The sequence below is a fragment of the Mytilus edulis genome, chromosome 11 (genome assembly GCF_963676685.1).
Source record: "Mytilus edulis chromosome 11, xbMytEdul2.2, whole genome shotgun sequence".
NCBI lineage: Eukaryota > Metazoa > Mollusca > Bivalvia > Mytilida > Mytilidae > Mytilus > Mytilus edulis.
The window spans coordinates 20,697,781-20,715,361 of NC_092354.1; the positions used below are offsets into that span (position 1 = coordinate 20,697,781).

General features: G+C 30.8%; 1 protein-coding gene and 1 long non-coding RNA gene across 2 annotated transcripts in view; one reads left to right on the forward strand and one right to left on the reverse strand.

Annotated features, from left to right (window-relative positions):
• The window catches only part of LOC139494668 (uncharacterized), a 163,820-nt gene that overhangs the window by 59,589 nt on the left and 86,650 nt on the right, over nucleotides 1-17,581 (forward strand). The gene's annotated exons all lie outside the window — the stretch shown is intronic.
• LOC139494670 (uncharacterized) lies at nucleotides 295-4,832 on the reverse strand. Its single transcript, XR_011657108.1, has 3 exons — nucleotides 4,684-4,832; nucleotides 1,024-1,163; nucleotides 295-588 (listed from the first exon to the last, which is right to left on the reverse strand). It is a non-coding gene; the product is annotated as an uncharacterized lncRNA (long non-coding RNA).

Sequence of the window (17,581 nt, forward strand, 5' to 3'; positions counted from 1 at the left end):
ATAATTCGCTAAAAATCGATTATATAAATAAAATAAAAAGTAAAGACGATTTAATCCAAATCTGTGAACGAAACAATGTTTTGAAAAAAATCCAGTGCAAAGTATTTGTTTTCGAAAAGGAAAGTTCTGTGACAAAACAGTATTTAATCAGGGTGTAGTTAGAATCTAGTTCCTAATTTGAGTAAAATATGAGTGTTGATTAACATGCCGGGTATTGCAGGCTAAGCAAAAGAAGGTAACGCGATTCCTTCAGTTTTTGCCATCGCTCAATCAATGTAAATTGTTCAACATCAGTACTTTTGCATTTATTTATATCATTAAACAATATATATATATATATATATATATATATGATAAGAAACACAATCCTTTTTTTCATTATTGATTTTTTGCCGTTTGAAGTTTCGGTTCAACTTTTAATCTTCAACTAAATTTCAGGTCTGAATACATATTTTCTTAGATTGTCGTCGAATCTACATGCGTTGAACAAAAGATGTTCTAAGTCAAGGTTGGATCGTCTTGGAATTTCAATATATGTTGTACTGGTGTCGGTAACATCTTTTACGCGGAAACCTGAGTACCCCAAACCTTAAAAAAATACAAATATAAGATAGCAAATCATCGAGCAAAACGAACAAACATAATTTGACAATACAGTATATACCAGCTACAACAGAAATCGGAACTAAGCTGGAATTCTCTATGTTCGTGCAAGAGTAAATATATTTATTTGAATTATTAAAAACTGAAATTTAAGAGCACAATAACCGCTACATCTTGAAGAATTAATATTGTTCTACAGTTTGTTATACAAATCAATAAACGTTTAAAGCCCAGTTTTTAACTGTTGTTATTCTCAAATCATTACTGTTGGTCTTAAAGGATTTTGGTTGTTGTTGTATGATTTGTATTAACATATTCAGTTAAATTTTTCCATTTGGTTTTTGCAGTTTAATCTTCAGTCCAAAAAGAAAGTTTTGCGTAAAGGCTTGACAAAAACATTACAATCTCACTAAAACATACCTCCAATAATTGGTGTTCCTGGTGGAACCGGAAGGGCAGCTTTGATGTTTTGGAATCTTGGATCATCAATGTTTATCTAACATTCAGGATTTCGTCTCCCAGAAAAAATCAGCAAAGTTATTAAAAGAAGTTCCATTTCTCTGTAAAAGATTTGTTTACGTTATTCAGAATAATTTTAAGATTTCTTATTCCTGGTCAGGATTTGACCACACCTTATGTCCTATATGTTTATCGGACCATCCCTTACAACGGTTTTTATTATGTGTTGAATTGTCAACTATTTTTACCTTAATAATCACTGTACAGACGTTGCTTGTCGAAAGGCTGATATCGTGTATACAAATTTGTCCAATTAAATTTACCAAGGATGCTCATCCCACTATTTCAAAATGATAAGTTTTTTTTAAAGGTTCGTTATGAATTGAAAGCGTATCATTAACCATGTTAACGTCACAAACAAAGCAGAAAAAAATAACTGTCCGTGACCACGTTTTGAAGTCAAAACAATTGAAATCATGGCAGTAAATCTCTGTAGTTATTTTTCAAATCTTACATTAGCATTTTTATTTGATAGGAATTTTTAAAATGTTTCAAAAATTGCGTTTCAACTGTATATTAAAAAACTATGAATATAACATAAGATTAGTTGTTTAAAATTTTATCCCACATTAAAATACGAGTAAAAATCAGTAGCAACAAGTAACTATTTTAAAAAATATTGTTCATTTCGCAACAGTATGCAGATCAAAACGTGATCGAGTGTGTTGTATAAAAATTAGAAAAATCAAAACTGTCAACAGAATCAAAAGGACCATAATACAGTTGTTGATTTATATGTAGTCTTCAGGATCAAATGAGCATGACATATTATTAGGGATCTGCCATTCGACACCGATTTCATCTATTGAATGTAGATATTCTCAATTAGCTGAAAAATACATCAGAAACTTGAATTACAACGCGGTGACAGAGGCAATTACCCTTTATGAAAAAGTGACAAACACACTATTTATTTTTATCCATCTAATTCGTTTAGCCTTTTCAACTGATTACCACTGTTCCAGGATATGGGAAAGTTTGAGATCATGTTAACCTGTTTAACCCCGCCACATTATGCCTGCAACTCACTGGTTGTCGTTTGTTTATGTGTTACATATTTGTTTTTTCGTTATTTTTTTGTACATATATTAGGCAGTTAGTTTTCTCGTTTTAATTGTTTTGCATTATCATTTCGGGGCCTTTTATACCTGACTATGCGGTATGGGCTCTGCTCATTGTTGAAGTCCGTACGATGACCTATAGTTGTTAATTTCTGTGTCATTTTGGTACCTTGAGGAGAGTTGACTCAGTGGAAATCATACCACATCTTCTTTTTTTTTACATTAGACCCCGCACCAATGTCAACCATGTAGGACAGACATGAGAGAGCTGCAAATTATTAGTTTTTGCGTTCATGATAACAGAAACATTATTCAATAGGAATGAACAGATGCCTGAAATTAGTAATCAGAGTTGATAAAACGTACAAAATAGTTGTTACATGGAAAGAGACCTAACCTGAAATAAACAAACTTGTTAAACATATGTAAAAATAATGTTTAGCCACGACTCCAAAAAATGTATTCAAACCGTTGTCCGAGTTACCGAATAATGAATGGACAAATTTAGGACTAATTTCGATTTGCTATGAAATAGTGATATTTATTGATGAATACTTCAGCTATCCTGTAACAAAAACCTTTACAAGTCAGATGACAAAATGCATTATCCAAACTCTTGGATTGGGCTGAACTGGATTGGATTAGACTGGACTTAACTCTCAAGACTTGACTAGAAAGATTTAGCCTTTAATTAAAATACATATTCTTCATTCTTTCAACTGTATCACCTTTTTCCATGAGTATAGAAGAGGGACGAAAGATACCAAAGGGACAGTCAAACTCATAAATCTAAAACAAACTGACAACTCCATGGCTAAAAATGAAAAGACAAACAGACAAACAATAGTACACATGACACAACATAGAACACTAAAGAATAAACAACACGAACCCCACCAAAAACTAGGGGTGATCTCAGGTGATGTAGGATATAGGGTATATGCTTATAGGGTATATGCTTATATTTAAATGCCATTCGCAATAAAAACAAACTAAATACGTTATGCAAAATTATCTTTTATTAAACATAACTTTGTTTTAGAAGCAATTTAATTTGTCATTAAGACAATGTCATTAATAGTATTTTTTTGTGTTTAATTAATTCTGTGTGGATACATTGTAAGACAGTTAATACAATTAAAACGTTCAAAAAACTAAATAAAATAGAACAAGGTGATAAATGTATTACAAAGATAATAATATACACATTTTTTCCATGTATCTGCCTTGTGTAATGCAATTGTTACTAAGATTGTGGAGGTCACATAATGACAGGATGAATAGTCCTAATCAATCAAAAAGTGATTAAACTACAAAAATGTAACAATATATATCAACAATGGAATACCATCAATTAATACTCTGTCTTAAACATGTTAATTATGACAGGCAATTAATAAATTTAAATTATATTATTGAATATAACAGCATCAACATAAAACTGAATAAATAGAGAATATCATATGGCTTTTTCAATATCACACACCGTATCAACCCGAGACACCAATATAATCCCAAGAGATCTGCTCGAAGGATTATATTGGTTGAGGGTTGATACGGTGTGTGATATTGAAAAAGCCATATCATATACACTTTATTATATACATATATCTCAAGTAGATGTTTTTTATGTGACATGACGTCATACAGATCGGGAGGATTGAAATGACGTCATACAGTTTATAGGTTTGACATGACGTCATACAGATTAGGGTTTTGATAAAGCATTTGCAACAGTGACTGCAGTCGATGACGTGACGTCATACAGATTAAAGGTGTAATAAAGCTTTTGCAACCGTGCTGATATCGAAATCATCACGGGTGGCTGATACAGCACGCTTGCCAATGATTGTATTACACATACAGTTTATCTGTATTTACTACGAAGTATATAATAAATAACAAATACACAAATAAAAAATAAGTGAATATTATCAAAATGAAAAACAAATTAAAATTCCAATCTATAGTCCAGTTAAGTCGCGCTAATACACTTTCCAAGTGATGTGTTTATTGATATTCATACTTTCATTTATTAAAAATGCTATAGTTCATAGTTCACACACGTGTTGTACACAAAATGAATAAATATTTGGAAGTCCAGTCTTTCGTCCAGTCTAGACTTATTACTTACTTTTCCAGAGATGTACTTTTCATTTATTTATTCGTAAATACGTAAATAGGTCAAAATACATACACACATGTTGCGTTGATATACATTGCAGATAGGGGCGCGTCGATTTGAACTATGTATTAGTGATTATTATTCAGCTCTAGCATATGTTTCAGAATGTTAACCAGTGCACCTGGCTTCTATCTCTATCAATATATAGGCTACTATTGCTACACTTTGTTTCGTTGTATTAAATATATACACAATGTTAAATATTTGTCTGCATGTTATCACTTCATATCAAGAACAATAAAGAACAGAAATGTCAATACATAACGTTCTTATCAATAGACCGTTAAAAATTATAAGACTTAATCTGTTTCTTACCTTTGTATATCTCTCAGAAGTGTGCAAAATACAATTAAAACTATTGTTAAACAAGCAGACAACCTTGCAGCGGCTAGCGTCAAAGTGAACTTAAATAGTTACAATAGCACGTACTTGTTTATATTTAGATTATAATTAGATGATCGAACTTTCTCTTAACTAAATAAACAAGAGGCTCTAAAGGGGTCCTTCATTTCTGTAAAAAGAAAAAAAATCATGTATTTAAAAAAGTGGATGGTAAACTAACCTTATTAGGTTGTTAATGTCTGTGTAATGTTGGTCTCTTTTGTACAGTTGTCTCATTGGCAATCATGCCACATCTTCTTTTTTATACTTATGGTGAAACGCGATAAAAGTAATCTAAAGAAGAAAGGACGGTCAAACTCATACATCGAAAACAAAAAACACCAGAAAAGAAAAAGACAAACAGAAAAAAATAATAGAACACAAGACACAACATAGAAAACTTATGACTACGCATTTACTATTATATATGATTTACATGTTCATTTGAAATACAATATTTTAATATGCTTTCTCAATAATTGATATGAGGGTCTGCACGGGTTGATCATAATATATAAAGAAATATGTAAAGAATGGTGAAAAAAAATAACATAGAAAAATTGAATTGAAATTAAAATAATACTGAAATGAAAGACTCCCTATCCTCATCCTTATTCAAACGTTGACAATTTAATCGTTGGTAATTACTGTTCTTGAATATCAGATGAGTAGTTTGTCCTAATTATCAAGTAACTGTCCTTTATACTTGTAAACGTTTATATATAAGAATAATTCAACTAGCATATGTTTCATATTTTAACTGTAGACACTTATCATAGAAAAATAGATAGTAGGTTCATGATTGTGTTGAGGTGTGTAGGTAATTTTGTTCAGTGGCAAATGTATTTACCAGGCGCGGATCTGGCCAACCTTAAAATGTGGTTCCAATAAATGCAGTTTTGAAAAAGCGAGGGGTTCCTACTACATGTCCGCATACACAATCATTAGTTGTGAAACAAAAAGGAAAAACGCCCTGGATCCGCCTCTGTTTACCCTTTTTCATCAGATGTTGATGACATGTTGGTTCATTCAATGCAATATTGGCCTGGTCTTATTGTTAAGGTGGTTGCCTACATTCTAAGTATTACATCATACATTATTCAAAATCTTCTTTATTAACATAAAAAACGAAAAATACGTCCAAAGAGATCAAAACTCCTCTCAAATATCATTGATTTTTACGTTTCAATTCCAGTTTGCACTCATAACCAACCAGAAACATTTTGATGTAAGCCGGTGCTGAACTGCAGAACGAGAAAAAAATAGATAACTAAATTGTGGACGTCATAAGACGAAGAAAATTGGTAAATTGAACGCTGCATTTGCAATGAAAGAACATCGATGTCTGACTGTTTGACAACACGTGTTCTCCATTCATGTCACAGTCGTAGTTTCAATGTTTTAAAACTAACAATCGGTTAACTCAACTTTGAAAAACTACGAATTATTGATTACTTTTCAATTAGTTTTGCGTCGAAATGTATGTATGCTAATTGTAGTTTGCTACCCGTCAATTTGGCATTGTGTTAGAAATATTCATGATAAAAATGTATTACCAGGCATGCAGACCAGGTAAATAAAATAATTCCTTGTGTAGACCCGGCATTGTTGATGGTACACGATTGAAATTGAGTAAATTTAAGATAGGGGCGGGCATTTGGCTTTCAATTTTTTAAGAAATTCAAATTTATAATTCGTCTATACATAAAGTGTGGCACTCTACATATATAAGGCATTGGATTATAAATTTGTAGTGAAAACTGACATTGTTGCATATTTTAACATCCCACGCCACCGGAAAACACATGTTCGTATTTTGAAAAGGTTTTAATACTGTATAGGGACAGTCCAGTGGACATTTTATATACCAAAGAGTCCATGCTAGCTTTAGGAAAATAGCAATCATGCAAAGCCTCATATCGCGTCATATTTACCAGTTTACATTCTACTGACTCTATACCTTTTTTTAACGGTATTCAAATGACAAAATCATGATTTCATTTGAAATCTTAAATTTGGCATAATAAGCAAATAATTGGAAATTAATTCTTTACATGATACAATGTTTGACATGTAGAAATTTTAATTCTCTTTATTTTTAATTTGCTGTCATCTGAGATTAGATTTCATGTCACGAGCAGAAAATTAATTGACAAATCATCAGATAATTTGTGGAATTGCTATTTAATGTCAGATTTGCTATTTAAGACTTAAAATGACAATGTAAATTATTAATATTTAGATAAGTTGTACAATCACAAAAATACTGAACTCCGCGTAAAATTGAAAACGAAAAGGACCTAATCAAATGGCAAAATCAAAAGCTCAAACACATCAAACGAATGGATAACAACTTTCATATTTTTGACTTGGTACTTGTGTATGTAGAAAATTGTGGATTGAACCTGTTTTTATAGCTAGCTTAACTTCTCACTTGTCGCATTTAAATTGCATGAAACGACTTGAACGCTGATTTACCACGTTCTTTCTATAGATGCTATGTCGGGATAAACTTATAACAGGTGCTGTAGTCGATATATTTATATGACAAATAAACTACCCCTGCAAAATGTGTAAGGTGCAGTCAATTCTTTACCATAAGTTTCAAATTTATAAATTGCTATTAATCTATTACCTTATGTCATAATATACCTTGCCCCAAACATTTAACCATATCTCTCATAGCTATCAACTCTTTTTCATTTATGATATGTCTATAGGTGTTATGGTTGTATCATGTAATTAGTATTGTTTTCTCATGCAAATATCTTTTATCTATAAGTATTTATGGATTGACGTTGATCATCTCATCGAGATTATTGTTCTCGCTTGAGTTGGTATGGCGACAGTTGGAAAAGCAATCGAGTTAAGATTACTAATGATAATCTATTTATTTATTTTATTTATGACGACGTTGTTCATGTCATTGACAACGACCATGTGCCCCCTAAGTGTCTAGCAATAATTTTTCATATCACTCTACTGTGCTGAGAAAGGAAATTGTCAGTCAGAAAGATCAAAGGAAAATTTCTTAAAATTGCGATCAGTATTGTTACTTATAATTTTTTGCGGTACATATCATGTTGATACACTTATTGAATCATTTTGGTTTTTCTTAGCCCACGTGTCTAAAAAAAAACAATTCAATCTAGTTTTCTTCTCCAGTAGCAACTAACAGACGGACGGAAAGTGATATCAATATCTCAGATGGTTTTTTTGGTCAGATTAACTTATCGAATGTGATAAAAATGTGTGAAATCTTAAAACGATAGTATAATCTAAAATATACATTTAATTTTGAGCATGTATCTTGATAATATCTTAGCACTAATTACTGACAATGGCCGTTGGTTTTACAATTATCCAAAAATTGCTTTAATTAAAATGTTACAAGTATTTTGACGAGTAAAAAAAATTCGTTTACACTTGATGTAAAGTAGACTTTTTGAGCCCTTTTTACAGCTGTAACATTTCCAATAGTGTCACCAGATGCAAAAGTGTGTCTAACAACAATATGAGTCGCTCCTTTGAAACTTGGAACACTATCGTAGCAAATTATTGGCCAAATTGTAAATAAAATATTTAAACAAATTTCAACAATAAACTTAAAAATTTATTTATAATTAAATGATTTTGATGAAGAAAACTTTCAATAACTTAAAAATAGATCGAAGTTGTAAATTATAAATCATTATGATGCAATAGCAGTTTGCAAGTTGTTACTTTTTTTTATTTTAGTATATGTATATTTAGATATATGTTGATACCTCTAAACTGATTATCTGTTGCAAAGTACCGCTGATGTGAGACTGGCAGATGGGCGCATTAAATGTCGTAGTTTTCTAATAACTGACAACGCCATGGCTAAAAATGAAAAAATACAAACAGACAAACAATAGTACATATGACACAACATAGAAAAATAAAGAATAAGCAACACAAACCCCTCATAAAATTAAAGGTGATCTCAGGAAGGGTAAGCAGATCCTACTCCACATGTGGCACCCATCGTGTTGCTTATGTTAACACAAATCCGGTTAATAGTTTAATTCGGTAGGTCACATTCATGAAAGGGAAGAGGATTGTAGTTACGACGTAAATAACATATCCGATATCATTTGTGAAACGGTTATTCCATAACGGTCAACCAACTCGTGATGGCGTTCGTAAAATTTATTTATTTAAATTGACACTCGTCGTGTTGCGATCATGTTAGTCCATGCTAAGCAGTATGTCGGTGATTACGTACTTAGCAATAGCAGATTGGTAAAATTATCTTTCTTGACATAGATAAACGATAGGTAAATTATGATTGTCTCCTAAGTACCTATCGGGATGGGAAAATTTTAAATAAAACATAGTTTTTTGACAAAAGGTTTGTATGACCAAAATCTCTAAAAAAGCAAGAACTTTGAAGAAAAATACAAAATTCAACAGAAAATCTAATAATAGCGTAATGATATCAAGAGCTTTCTCTTGCTTTCGGGTAACCGGTTATGCCACTACAAATGACTAATAGATTGACGACCATCAAATCGTTATAACGGTTTTTAAAGAGACTATACCGATATAACCAGACAACTCCGAATCTCTATTGAAAATACATAAACAAGAGGAACGAACACCCTCAATCTATGATAAATTGCGATAATCAATCATGGATACAGAATTAATATTGTACGATTTGATTGAAAAAAGGGCCATATGGGGCTTAACCGAATATACGTTTTTAGATAACTAGATGCGTATTTTACGTGTCAATTTGTTATTCACAATGACAAACAAACCCAAAGAAAACGTAATCTTTCAATCTAACCATCAATGGGGACATTATCTTACCTCATTTAATAAAAACGCACGACATTTCCAAGCGTTTTTATTTTTTTTGTTACCTGATCATTACATTCCTTCAATAAAACATTCTGTGTGTGCTATTCTAATCGTTTAAATCATTAAGTTAATGCATTCAATATTCAAAGAATAGCCAGAATGTTTAACAATACGGTAATGTTTTTTTTTTGTTGACAAACATTTTAGGGGTTTTATTTGAAACAATAGTCATGTATTCGTCAAGTCGACAGAAGATGTATGACATTAATGATTTATAGCTTTCAAACTTGCGTGTAACATAAAATCTTGCATGTTAACTTCGCAAATACAAAAGCAATGTTTGTCATAAAGATATGCATCTTAACAGTGAATATTAAATTTCTTTAAAAACTTGTTTTAACAGAAATGTGAACTAATACTTCCCCATCATTAAAGGCACAAATACGCCTGTTTTATATCTTTAGTTCATCTTCGAAATCGAATATGTTTATCAGTTTTAACCTTTAACATTTGTACTCAATTGTTTTGTTTGCTTTATTGGTAACTGTCACAATGACGGGTAAATAATTCTTCTAACGTGATATGCACTTTTTTTTAAATTTCAAATGTATTTCAGAAACAAGTGAATTTAAAGATAATATAATATAATATAATATAACCAAAAGTTGTAGATTTGTAGCTTAAATGAATATGTCGTTTCAAGAATAGAACATTAATTCTTTTCAGACATGAATTGTCATATTCATAATTTAAATGTTTTCAAAACTTTTTTTCTTTAAAAAAAATAAAGGTTTTTACTCTATGAATTGATTGCTTTGTATCTGTAAGGGGAAACCTTTGGGAATTTTTAATCCAAAATGCTCCTTTTAATTTTGTTATATTTTGAGTGTCACAAACATTGATAAAAATGTCGTCTGACGAAAGCAATTTAGTACCTTTATATAAAAATAAGTAAAATGTTTGGTATATTTCTGTATCATAACTTTTGACCCATACACTAAAAGAGAATTTCTATAAGGAAAAACGGTATACAATTTACGATCTACAACCAAACCTGTGTCCGTTATTGCAATCACTTAAGAAGGTGATTTACTGTGTCTTAATTTTCCATGATCAAAGTATTTCGAAAGATATATAATACACCAAAATATTGATTCTAGATGATTTTATTCGAAATACAATAGGATATGTTTGGAACGATTATCATAGATTTTCAAACGAATGCAAAATTACTAATGTTAGCTCACTACCTTTTGAAAATTAGTTCGTTTCTAGATCATTACACCAAGAAGGTTATTTGTAAAGGAAAGAGGAAGACCGGCGTTAATTACACATAAAATGTTCCATCCTTTTCTGTAAGTGGGTTTAAATTAGTTGAGATAGATCCGGTCGAAAAATGAGAGGTTTCTTGTTTTCACATTCGAGTAGGAGCGGAAAAACCGGAACCAGAAAAAATAAAAATAAAAATAAAAATGGGGACATCGTTCATTTAAGCTCACAATGTGCCTTCGAAAGAAGCGTACGTTGTTGTTCAGGCGCTTTCTTTCTGTTAAAATAATAGGAGAAAAAGAGGTTATATCGAAATGAAAAAAGAACTGAATTACGGAAATTGATGAAATTTTAAAGTTATTTAGTTTAAGTACAGCTTATTTGAAAACAATAAAGGTCACCGATGAATTAAAAAAGATATTTAATTTTTTTTTCTTTCCTTTCATTTAAAGCCCGCCATTATCCTCAATTTTCTATGATATAACTTACCAATTAACATGGGTAGAATCGTATACAAAGACGATATACTTTCGATATTCGCGCCAAATTATATTGCTTGATTAAAAAACACATTTAAACTGATCTCATCACACGGAACAGCATGTAACATCATAGGGCCGTATCAAGTGGGTGATACAACTTTCGATTCTTTAATGATTTGTTCATTTACCTATGATCAATAAGCTTGACTGGGGATGCCAATTTTAAATGAATCAGAGTATTCACTCTCATTCTCATATAACCTCCTTGATTATACATACTTAAATCAAGGATATTTTAATGCTTGTGAATTAATAAAGATAGGATTATACATGTTATATGATATAATTGTCAATGGCCCTACTTTCCACCAGAGACAAAAGAAAATAGAAATTCACTACTATAAGTAATCAATGCCGTATAGTCAGAAATGATAGGACCCGAACTGACAAATGGAAACAATTTAAACGAGAAAACTAACGGCCTGATTCCTGTTTAAGCAAATATAGGAAATACAGATATGATATACAACAACAAACGTCGACCGATAAAATTGGGGCTTCTGGCATCAGGGATGTGGTCGATTACTTTAAAATATAATCGATTAAATTACAATAACTTTGCTATTTCAATGTAGTTGATTATCTTACAATAACACTTACATTCAATTGTAAATGATAAAAAAAAAACACTTTTCTTTAAAGTAATCATTATTACATTGGATTACTTTAGATTCGTTGTATGTACGGTTTCCTACATTTTTGGCAGTTATTATGACAATTTGACAAAAATAAAAGCAAAATGCAGTCGACAAAACACTCCACACAATATTAAAGATTGACTTACACTGAAGTAGCGTGAAATAATTGTCCTATTATGTTATTCGTACTAGTAGCAAATGAACAGGTTTTAAAAGAAGGTAAACGCCAGGTTCTTGGTGCATATCGAGAAACTCATTTAAGAGACAACACGTTAAATTTAATAATATATATATGCCTACACAATACAAAAAGTAGAGAGCCTAAGCAATGAATACGGCTATTATGGTTGTTATGTTATTTGTATTATCCAGTATTTTTGAAAACATTGTCAAGCAGGTGCAGTCCACGTTGAATATTAATATAATTTAATACGGTTGTACGTAATGAATTAGAGTGAAATTATTTTCTCTTGTCTTTGCATGATGTATATGTGTTTTTCCAATCATATGGTCAGTTTCGGTCATTCAGCACGAAAGCACCAAAGCGAGCGGTTCTCATTTAATCAATTGGTAATTTTTTATTTTTTTTATTTTAATTATTTATAAGATATATAGGATTGATAGGAGTGGAGGGTTGTGTTTTCATTTTTTGTTTTATATTGTGTGAAGAATATAATTGTGTATAACATATACATATGTTTTATTGAATGTTCATGTGTAACATATTAAAATATATAAAATAAACACAGCAGCGTCGTTGTCGTGTAGCTTTGCACTTTAATTATGAGTTTTTCCTTAAACTTTCACAGCAAATGGTTTTTCAAAGGCATACATTATCATGAGGTGACGTACATGCTACTAGTATTATGTAGTGAAGTTTAATACAACATGAAGGTTGTTACAAAAGAACTTATTTTGGTGTTTCAACTGCTACAAAAGTTTCGTAAAAGAGATCACAGATACGATGCATCAAAGATTATAAGTTATGCAAAGGAGCAAGTGAACGATACGAAGACGGCAGTAAAATCAAACACGAGTAAAACACAAAATCAATCAAATAGTCAGCAATCTAAGCAAAATAAAAACAACAAAGGGCATACATAATGACCCTACACTACACGGAAGTTCCACTTACTAGTATGACATCCGTTCAGGTACTCCTGATTGATCCAGAGGCTGAATTAGGGGGGGGGGCGAAAACCACCCAGGAATATCTTAAACCCATAAGTTGATTATCACTAGAAGACAACATTCGGGAGACAAAAATTAAAATTAAAAACTTAAGACTCAGATACACGAACTCTTCTACACACTTAAGGTAATCGACCCTCTTTGTAGTTCGAAACAAATTGGTTTAAGCTCTGTTGATTAATCGCTACTTTAAATAACAAAGGATACACATATCTTTGGTCTTTGTCAATATTTGAAATGCATCCTTATAGCCAAAACAAAATTTATTTAAAACCTTTAAACTGTAAAAATTGTATTCATTCAAACTCAAAATGTATTGGTGGATGATCTTCCTGAACATGCATGAATAATTTGCCATTTGACGTTATGCAACCAAAAATATATCAATATATCAATATTGATGGATGACCGTCTAAATAATAGGTAAGTAATACAAAACAATATTTTTCTTCTAACGTTAAACGTAGAATTATAATGTCGCATTAATGATTTCTATATAATATATATGAAAGAATGGGGTGTGGCGGGTTTCACTTTTTTGCAAACAATTACATGACAAATGTTTATGAAAGACAATTAAAAATTTACATTTTATGATTCAATTCAGACTTCGTTTTGGCCATTTTATTACAGTTCATAAAATATTCATATTGTGATATTTGAAAGTTATGCCCAAAAGTGGTATTGTTAAGGAAATAATATGAAGAAGGCGCTACCTTAAATGCCAGCTTTATACCAAGACAATGTCCTATATATATTGATTGGTAGTTGGTTGTTTAACGTGCAGTGGCAAATATTTCATGCATGTTCAGAACGAATGTCCTAGGCTACATTAACATATTGTTTATGTTTAAAATAAAATTATAAGTTCAGATGGAAAATGTTTAGGGAACGATCATTGAACTTGAAAAAGCAGGAGGTTATGGTATTTTTTCGAAAAAAATATTCTGATTCCCAAATTGATGAATAAAACATCTGTTCAAGAGAGGACAAAAAAAATTATTTTGAATCCAGATCTTCACCAAAAATGATTTTGTCTTTCAGATATGCAAAATAAATTTAACTTTTATATATCTAAAAACATTTAAAACTTCCCAAACCGCACAGGTAAGTCTGTACACAGTAGTTTTTTAGGTGACATGCAATGGCCTTATTTGCCAATTTGTTATGATAAACCTTAATACTAGTGTTAAATTTTGACTAAATAATTTTAATTGTTAGCGCTGAAGGGCTTCGGTGAAAAAAATCTGACTCGAATAAAAAAAAAACATTTGTATTCCTGATCATCTTCAGTTTGTGATTTCGACATCAATTTCATGTACTAATTCAGAGTCAGTTTTATGTCATTTCTTGCATATATTTTTTGTTGTTATATGTACATGATGTAGCTTACTTTTCAAGTTTTTATATGACAACAGAATAAAATTTAGAATGGAAATGGGAAATACAAGCATTTCAAAAATTTGCTTTCGAGTAATGCTTAATCATGTCATAGTTGTTTTCAAGAAGACACATTTGGTTTCCACACAATAACTTGAGTATAAGTGAATGGATCGCTATGAAATTTTACTGGAAGGATCAATACACAAAAGGAAGATTAAGAATTGATTTTGAGGTTATGGTACAACATTTTGGGGTTGTTTTTTTTTCTTCAAAATTTTTGATTTTTCTTCCAAAATTTACACTATTTACATTGATTATACTGGTCTAATATATATAGATGCAACAAGTACTGATTTGGCAGGAGATGCACACAAAATAGGGCGTTTTAAATATTTTATAATAATTTGTGCATTTTCCATATGATGTGTACTTCTTGATAATGTCGACGTGAATATCATGATAAAAGCAAATATATTTGGTAAGTATATATATATTCACAATTGACATGCGCCAGTGTGCTGCAAAAGGATCTTCTTTCCCTTTCATTCCCAAAATTACACATATTTTTTTTCCTCACAGAAACACATGAGTTATTTAGTAAATTATGGCAAGCCGTTCTCATCAAAACTATGTTTAAAACATTTTTCGAAAGTTTTACACACTGAGAATTATAAAAAAAACACACTGAGATTAAAAAAAACTAAAAACACACACTTAGAATAAGAAATTACACACTGAGATTTCATAAAGACGCACTGAGATTACGAAAAATGAAAAACACACTGAGAATTGAAAATGACACACTGAGAATTGAAAACTACACACTGAGATTTCAAAAAGACACACTGAGATGAAATAAACTAAAAAACACACTGAGAATTTTAAATTACACACTGAGTTTTGTGCACACTTATTATGCGCACATATCTAATTAGCATACGTAATTTTTATCTATTACAAGCTTAAAACAACTAGGGGACATAACTCGTTAGTCCTTCAATCTGGTGCCAAATGTTTTATAAAATATATTAGCAATACAATGTTTAAGACTAATAGAACAAGAAAAATACCCACTTACTCTCATTACAAAATATAAACAGAGACATGTATTATATGTCTCTGATATAACCAAATGTTGAAAACTTTATTAAAATAATAAGAAATCATCAGAACAATCTACAAAAAGACAAACAATGCAATGACATGTTCACCCAAGTGTCTATTATAACATATAAACGTAACAACAAAAATATAAAAGATTACCTTGCGAAATCAGGGTAACAGTTGAAAGACTTTTGAAAAAGGACCTATGCTTAAACAGTTTTAAGCAAACAATCCCGATACACCGTTAGCAATAATATTAATCTGAATTATATTGACAAATAACTTATGAATATGAGTTAGCAAAAAACGATGTTAAGTCTTGAAATTTATTATGAACGTTGGTTGAAGGAACCGCATTTCATTATAATGACAAGAGTTCTAGAGACCATGACATTAATCTGTTGAATTATTCATCTCATGAATATTCATGAGTAATTTGCATATTAGTCTCAATGTGTATTTTTGAAATCTCAGTGTGTAATTAACAATTCTCAGTGTGTGTTCTTCAATTTATTTAATCTCAGTGTGTCTTTTTAAAATCTCAGTGTGTGTTTTTCATTTATTTTATCTCAGTGTGCAATTTTAAAATCTCAGTGTGTAATTTGGATTTCTCAGTGTGTAATTTGGATTTATCAGTGTGTTTTTTAAGGTTTTTTAATCTCATTGTGTATTTTTTTCGAAAAAAGGGTTTAAACATAGTTTTGACGAGAACGGCTTGCCATAGTAAATAAAACACTTGTCATTGTTTGAAACTTTCAGTAATAAAAATTTAGTTTAGCCTGTTTGAATGTTTCACTGATTGTGTGAAAATTTTAACAGAAAATGTATAAAACACTTGATAAAATTGCATTATCTGCAGAATTATTGATAACTTTCCTCACTTTATATTCACAAGGACATATAACTAACATAGTGTCCATGCTATTCTGATCTGAGTTTTTATTCATACATATACTGGCATGGCTGGTGCTGTTTCAAGTTGTCTTCCTTTTCTGTTTCTTGAGAAGTATTTGTTTTACCTGTTCAGTCACTATAAAGTGTTACAATTCTAATTTAGCAACACATAAATAGTGACCAAAAAGGTACCGCTTTCACATGAGAGAAGCTAGAAAAAAAAACTTAAATGTACACATTTTCAATATTTTTGTAGGACTTACATGTACTATCATATGAAATTAAGGAGTTAGAGACTGCTGCTGAATAGAAATGTTTGGGTTCACCTGATATCTGATTTCAAATTAGTCCATATTAAAGTTTGAAGGGTCCAAAATTAAAATATGTTTGATTTCAACTGACATAAAAAATTTGGTGATTTTTATATGCTAAATATACATCGGTGGTCATATCAGGCTGTGCGTGGCGAAGCATTTTATTGCCTTTAGGTTTGTACTTTTTTTTTTTTTGTCATGAAAATAAATTTGTAGTTCTGTTGTGAAGCAATCTCCGTACAGCGCTCGTTTTCTTTCCGTATACTTAGTACACTACAATACATATTTAGTGTAGTGATACGAAGTAAGTACGGAACAGATGTGAGCTCTGCGCCGGAGATTGGTTGTGAAGTTGCTAACATGAGAATACCCAAATTGCACCTACATGTATATCGTCAGTTCTTTTCACCAACTTTTATAAATGTACCAGGAAAAAGTTTATTCTGTGCTTATTTTGTAGACTATCCTTGTTTACAATATAGTTACACCAATTTAATTTTGAGTCCATGTAGTCATAGAAAAATGGGTTTGAAATGACCTCCAAACAATCCATTATACTGCAATGAGGTCAGTACCCAAATTCCATACATCATTACATGTATGGTTACTTTCAAATCCTTAAAACTGGAATATAAACATATGTTTTGTTTTATTTCTTCAAATATTT